This window comes from Lytechinus pictus, unplaced genomic scaffold, assembly GCF_037042905.1.
Source record: "Lytechinus pictus isolate F3 Inbred unplaced genomic scaffold, Lp3.0 scaffold_115, whole genome shotgun sequence".
Classification (NCBI taxonomy): Eukaryota; Metazoa; Echinodermata; class Echinoidea; order Temnopleuroida; family Toxopneustidae; genus Lytechinus; species Lytechinus pictus.
This window is the reverse complement of record NW_026974235.1, coordinates 35,001-42,500: the sequence shown is the minus strand read 5'-3', so window position 1 is coordinate 42,500 and position 7,500 is coordinate 35,001.

Below are 7,500 nucleotides of genomic sequence, written 5' to 3'. Positions count from 1 at the left end.
AGTCCGACAGCCAGCCGTAGGTAGAGGCCAGGCACCCGCTCTACCTCCTCGACCTTTTCGGGGGCATTTGAGCGACAGCCAGCCCAACACCAGTCGGCCAGGTCGCCGTGGGTCGAGGCCAGCCACTCGGTCATCCTCTCCGAGGTGGTCAGGGGCTCCTGAGCGGCACACAGCCAAACAGCAGACGGCCAGCCCCCCGTATGTCGAGGCCGGGCACTCGCACTCGAACTCAGAGGTGGGCAGGGGCTTTTGAGGGAGACACAGCCCAACAGCAGACGGCCAGGGCCCCCTATGTCGAAGGCAGGCACCCGCTCATCCTCTCCGAGGTGGGCAGGGGCTTTTGAGGGAGACACAGCCCAACAGCAGACGGCCAGGGGGCCCTATGTCGAAGGCAGGCACCCGCTCATCCTCTCCGAGGTGGGCAGGGGCTTTTGAGGGAGACACAGCCCAACAGCAGACGGCGAGGGCCCCGTATGTCGAAGGTAGGTACCCGCACCCGAACTCAGAGGTGGGCAGGGGCTTTTGAGCGACAGCCAGCCCACCTCCAGTCCTACAGCCACCCGTAGGTCGACGCCAGGCACCCGCTCGTCAACCCCGGGGTTGGCAGGGGCTCTCGAGCGACAGCCAGCCAAACACCAGAGGGCCAGGCCCCCGTAGGTCGAGACCAGGCACCCGCTCTTCACTTCAGACGTCGGCAGGGGCTCTTGAGCGACACACAGCCCAACAGCAGTGGGCCAGGGTGCCGTACCTCCAGACCGGGCAGCCGCTCTTCCTCTCCGACGTTTGCAGGGGCTCCTGAGCGACAGCCAGCTCACCTCCAGTCCACTAGCCCCCCGTAGGTCGAGACCAGGCACCCGCTCTTCACTTCAGACGTCGGCAGGGGCTCTTGAGCGACACACAGCCCACCTCCAGTCCGCTAGCCCCCCGTACGTCGAAGCCAGTCACTCGAACTACTTCTCCGACGTTGGCAGCGGCTCCTGAGCGACAGCCAGCCCAACACCAGTCGGCCAGGGCCCCGTAGGTCGAGGCCAGGCACTCGCTCTTCTAGTCCGAGGTTGGCAGCGGCTCCTGAGCGACAGCCAGCTCACCTCCAGTCCACTAGCCCCGCGTACGTCGAGGTTAGGCACCCGCTCTTCCAGTCCGAGGTTGGCAGCGGCTCCTGAGCGACAGCCAGCTCACCTCCAGTCCACTAGCCCCCCGTATGTCGAAGGGCAGGCACCCGCACTCGAACTCAGAGGTGGGCAGGGGCTCCTGAGCGACAGCCTGCCCACCTCCAGTCCGACAGCCAGGCGTAGGTAGAGGCCAGGCACCCGCTCTACCTCCTTGACCTTTTCAGGGGCATTAGAGCGACAGCCAGCCCAACACCAGTCGGCCAGGTCGCCGTGGGTCGAGGCCAGCCACTCGGTCATCCTCTCCGAGGTGGGCAGGGGCTTTCGAGGGAGCCACAGCCCAACAGCAGACGGCCAGGCCCCCGTAGGTCGAGGCCAGGCACTCGCTCTTCACTTCAGATGCCGGCAGGGGCTCTCGAGCGACAGCCAGCCAAACACCAGAGGGCCAGGCCCCCGTAGGTCGAGGCTAGCCACTCGCTCATCCTTTCCGAGGTGGGCAGGGGCTTTTGAGAAAGACACAGCCCAACAGCAGACGGCCAGGGCCCCGTACGTCGAAGGCAGGCACCCGCACCCGAACTCAGAGGTGGGCAGGGGCTTTTGAGGGAGACACAGCCCAACAGCAGACGGCCAGGCCCCCGTACGTCGAAGGCAGGCACCCGCTCTACCTCTCCGAGGTGGGCATCGGCTTTTGAGGGAGACACAGCCCACAAGGAGGCCGACAGGCCCCCCTCAGGTCGACGCCAGGCACCCGCTCGTCAACCCCGAGGTTTGCAGGGGCTCCTGAGCGACAGCCAGCCCACCTCCAGTCCGACAGGGCCCCGTAGGTCGAGACCAGGCACCCGCTCTTCCTCTCCGATGTCGACAGGGGCTCCTGAGCGACAGCCAGCCCACCTCCAGTCCGACAGGGCCCCGTAGGTCGAGAGCAGGCACCCGCTCTTCCTCTCCGATGTCGACAGGGGCTCCTGAGCGACAGCTAGCCCAACACCAGTCCGCTAGCCCCCCGTACGTCGAGGTTAGGCACCCGCCCTTCATTTCCGACGTTTTTCAGGGGCTCGTGAGCGACAGCCAGCCCAACACCAGTCCACTAGCCCCCCGCACGTCGAAGCCAGGCACTCGCACTACTTCTCCGACGTCGGCAGGGGCTCCTGAGCGACAGCCAGCTCAACTCCAGTCCGCTAGCCCCGCGTACGTCGAAGCCAGTCACTCGAACTACTTCTCCTACGTTGGCAGCGGCTCCTGAGCGACAGCCAGCCCAACACCAGTCGGCCAGGGCCCCGTAGGTCGAGGCCAGGCACTCGCTCTTCCAGTCCGAGGTTGGCAGCGGCTCCTGAGCGACAGCCAGCTCACCTCCAGTCCACTAGCCCCCCGTACGTCGAAGCCAGTCAACTCGCTCTACTTCTCCGACGTCGGCAGCGGCTCCTGAGCGACAGCCAGCCCAACACCAGTCCACTAGCCCCCCGTACGTCGAGGTTAGGCACCCGCTCTTCCTCTCCGAGGTGGGCAGGGGCTGTTGAGCGACAGCCAGCCCACCTCCAGTCCTACAGGGCCCCGTACGTCGAGGTTAGGCACCCGCTCTTCCTCTCCGAGGTGGGCAGGGGCTTTTGAGGGAGACACAGCCCAACAGCAGAGGGCCAGGGCCCCGTATGTCGAGGCCAGCCACTCGCTCATCCCCTCCGAGGTGGGCAGGGGCTTTTGAGGGAGACACAGCCCAACAGCAGAGGGCCAGGGCCCCGTATGTCGAAGGCAGGCACCCGCACTCGAACTCAGAGGTGGGCAGGGGCTCCTGAGCGGCAGCCTGCCCACCTCCAGTCCGACAGCCAGGCGTAGGTAGAGGCCAGGCACCCGCTTTACCTCCTTGACCTTTTCAGGGGCATTTGAGCGACAGCCAGCCAAACACCAGAGGGCCAGGCCCCCGTAGGTGGAGGCCAGGCACTCGCTCTACCTCTCCGACTCGGCATCGACACCCTGGCCAACTCCAGACGGCCAGGGCACCGTACCTCGAGGGCAGGCAGCCGCCATTACACTCCGAGGCGGGCAGGGGCTGTTGAGCGGGTCACAGCCCAACAGCAGTGGGCCAGGGTCCCGTACCTCCAGACCGGGCAGCCGCTCTTCCTCTCCGACGTTTCCAGGGGCTTTTGAGCGACAGCCAGCCCACCTCCAGTCCGACAGCCACCCGTAGGTCGAGACCAGGCACCCGCTCTTCCTCTCCGACGTCGGCAGGGGCTCTTGAGCGGGACACAGCCCACCTCCAGTCCGCTAGCCCCCCGTACGTCGAAGCCAGTCACTCGCACTACTTCTCCGACGTCGGCAGGGGCTCCTGAGCGACAGCCAGCCCAACACCAGTCCACTAGCCCCCCGTACGTCGAGGTTAGGCACCCGCTCTTCCTCTCCGAGGTGGGCAGGGGCTGTTGAGCGACAGCCAGCCCACCTCCAGTCCTACAGGGCCCCGTACGTCGAGGTTAGGCACCCGCTCTTCCTCTCCGACGTTTTCAGGGGCTCTTGAGCGACACCCAGCCCAACACCAGTCCACTAGCCCGCCGTACGTCGAAGCCAGGAACTCGCACTACTTCTCCGACGTCGGCAGGGACTCCTGAGCGACAGCCAGCTCACCTCCAGTCCACTAGCCCCCCCGTACGTCGAAGCCAGGCACTCGCACTACTTCTCCGACGTCGGCAGGGGCTCCTGGGCGACAGCCAGCTCACCTCCTGTCCACTAGCCCCCCGTACGTCGAAGCCAGTCACTCGAACTACTTCTCCGACGTCGGCAGCGGCTCTTGAGCGACAGCCAGCCCACCTCCAGTCCACTAGCCCCCCGTACGTCGAAGCCAGGCACTCGCACTACTTCTCCGACGTTTTCAGGGGCTCCTGAGCGACAGCCAGCCCAACACCAGTCCACTAGCCCCCCGTACGTCGAGGTTGGGCACCCGCTCTTCCTCTCCGAGGTGGGCAGGGGCTCCTGAGCGACAGCCAGCCCAACACCAGTCCGCTAGCCCCCCGTACGTCGAAGCCAGTCACTCGAACTACTTCTCCGACGTCGGCAGCGGCTCTTGAGCGACAGCCAGCCCACCTCCAGTCGGCCAGGGTCCCGTACGTCGAGGTTAGGCACTAGCCCTTCCACTCCGACGTTTTCAGGGGCTCGTGAGCGACACCCAGCCCAACACCAGTCCACTAGCCCCCCGTACGTCGAGGTTGGGCACCCGCTCTTCCTCTCCGAGGTGGGCAGGGGCTCCTGGGCGACAGCCAGCCCACCTCCAGTCCACTACCCCCCCGTACGTCGAAGCCAGGCACTCGCACTACTTCTCCGACGTCGGCAGGGGCTCCTGAGCGACAGCCAGCTCTCCTCCAGTCCACTAGCCCCCCGTACGTCGAAGCCAGTCACTCGCACCACTTCTCCGACGTTGGCAGCGGCTCCTGAGCGGGACACAGCCCAACAACAGTCCTACAGGGCCCCGTACGTCGAGGTTAGGCACCCGCTCTTCCTCTCCGACGTGGGCGGTGGCTCTTGAGCGACAGCCAGCCCACCTCCAGTCCACTAGCCCGACGTACGTCGAAGCCAGACACTCGCACTACTTCTCCGACGTTGGCAGCGGCTCCTGAGCGGGACACAGCCCAACACCAGTCCACTAGCCCCCCGTACGTCGAGGTTGGGCACCCGCTCTTCCTCTCCGAGGTGGGCAGGGGCTCCTGAGCGGGACACAGCCCAACACCAGTCCACTAGCCCCCCGTACGTCGAGGTTAGGCACCCGCTCTTGGTCTCCGAGGTTCGGCAGGGGCTCGTGAGCGACAGCCAGCCAAGCACCAGACCCCCAGGGCCCCGTACGTCGAAGCCAGTCACCCGCTCTTCAACTCCGACGTTGGCAGCGGCTCTTGAGCGGGACACAGCCCTCCTCCAGTCGGCCAGGGCCCCGTATGTCGAGGCAAGGCACCCGCTATTCCACTCCGACGTCGGCAGCGGCTCTTGAGTGGGACACAGCTCACCTCCAGTCCACTAGCCCCCCGTATGTCGAGGTAAGGCACCCGCTGTGTCTGCCGGGGGCTTTTTTTTCTGAAATAAAAACTTTATCTTTATTCTTATTTCGACAGGATGTCCAGGCCAGCCAGTCCTCCGTGCGTCGAGGCCAGGGCGTCGCTCTTGCAATCAAGAGTTGTCCGAGGCCTGAGAGCGGGAGACATCCGAACAGCATGCCGACAGGCCCCCGGAGGCAGGTCCATGGAATTGGACTCTGTCTGCCGGGGGCTTTTTTTTTTAAAATTTACATTTTCATTTTTATTTCGACAGGATGGCCAGGCCAGTCAGGATTTTATGTGGTAATACTCCATGCTCTTCTTGTTCCAATGAAATTGTTACACTATACTGAAATGCTGATAAGACAATACAGGGGGAATGCAGTGATTTTTGGAGCTGATATGTGAATTATACTACATGCAGATTATTTGAATGAAATTTGTAATGGTACGTGATGGGTGGACACATCTTAGAACATTTTTCTTTGGTGGCAATACAGTAACTATTATTTTTTTGGTTAAAAAAGGTACCATTGATTGCAACGTGTGATTAAAATCTTTTTGGACACAATACAGTCGTTTTTCGGAAAGTATGTCATTACTTCATGCTTGATTCTGAAATGATTTTTTTTGAAATACTGATGAACTGCCTTCAATGAAACTTTGATTACACACATCTAATTCAATTCTTTTGGGATTCGACATGCTAATACTTCATGCTATTATCATGGGAAGGAAATTTTCAAACTGCGATGAAATGCAAACAACACACATGCATTTTAAACCTCTGTGGAGGCAGCACAGTACCTTTTTGTAATGTATGTGAACACTTCTGGCTGCTCACCGGAGATTCCGACCGGCAGATCTCGACGCAGCGGGCCGAGAGCGCCCCGCATGCCGGGCCGACCCTCCGGCTCACCCACGCAGGAGATGGCAGGAGATTCCGACGGGCAGATCTCGACGCAGCGGGCCGAGAGCGCCCCGCATGCCGAGCCGACCCTCCCGCTCAGCCACCCGGGCGTCGGCAGACGATTCCGACGGGCAGATCTCGACGCAGCGGGCCGACAGCGCCCCGCATGCCGAGCCGACACTCCCGCCCGCCCAGCCAGGAGTCGGCAGGAGATTCTGACCGTCGGATCGGCCGACAGCGGGGGAAGGGGCCGGGGGTCCGCTCGCCGGACTGTTTCCCGCGAGAACGGGGTCGTCCGAGGGCGCAGGCTCCCCGCGGTGGGCACCATCGGATTCGCCGTCCTCGGTTTGCCCAGGGCGGCCCGACCCCTTCGCCGCTGCGCCGTCGGGTCGTCCGGTGTCGCCCTCGGTGTGAATTTCGTATTGACTTGCGTGTTGTAAGCGGTGTTTTTCGGGAGGGGTCTTTCGTCCTGCTGCCAGGGGGTCGAGCGGGGACGCAGGGTCCCCGGGGTGGGCACCATCGGACGCGGCGTCCGGGGTTTGCCCGGGGTGGGCCGGGTGCCGGGGCGGCCAGGGCCCGTCCTTCGATTTTCCACGGGCGGGTCGGGCCGGCAGCGGCACCCTCCTCGACCGGGCGGCTGGGCTCGGCGGGGAAGGAGCAGGGGGCCCGCTGGGCGGATTTTTTCCAGCGAAGACGGGGTCGCCCGGGGATGCAGCGTCCCCGGGATGGGCACCATCGGACGCGGCGTCCGGGGTTTGCCCGGGGTGGGCCGGGTGCCGGGGCGGCCAGGGCCCGTGCTTCGATTTTCCACGGGCGGGTCGGGCCGGCAGCGGCACCCTCCTCGACCGGGCGGCTGGACACGGCGGGGAAGGAGCCGGGGGGTCCGCTGACCGGATTTTTTCCAGCGGAGACGGGGTCGTCGAGGGGAGCAGGGTCCCCGGGGTGGGCACCATCGGACGCGGCGTCTAGAGTTCGCCCATGGCCGGCCGGGCCACCCGCCGCCGGGCCGGGCTTCCGCTGCTGCGACGCCTTCTCGTCCGGTGTCAGCCTGGATTCGGGGTAAAATTCGTATAGACTCGCGTGTTATAAGGGGTGTTTTGGGGGAGGGGTGTTTGGTCTCCGAAGACATATATAGGGAAGGGGTGTTTCTTGGAAATTCGGCTGCTTTTCGCCCTTCAGCGGGATTCGGACGCCCTCCGCCGGAGACGGGCGATGGGAAGGTCCCTCCGGCCGCTGAAAACACCCTCGTCGGGAGAAAAAACGGATTTTTGGGCCAACTTCCGGTTTAGGATTTTGTACAGCGCCGTGAATGGAAAAAGGAACTGGCGCACGATCTGGAGGGTCGAAAATCCCTATTGAAACGCGTGTTGTAGCGTCGTTTTAGGGGGAGGGGTGTCAGACCACCCGCAGGATATATGAGGGAGTGGTCTCGAGCGATCGAGCACTCTCGTGAAAAACACACGTAGTACTACGTTAT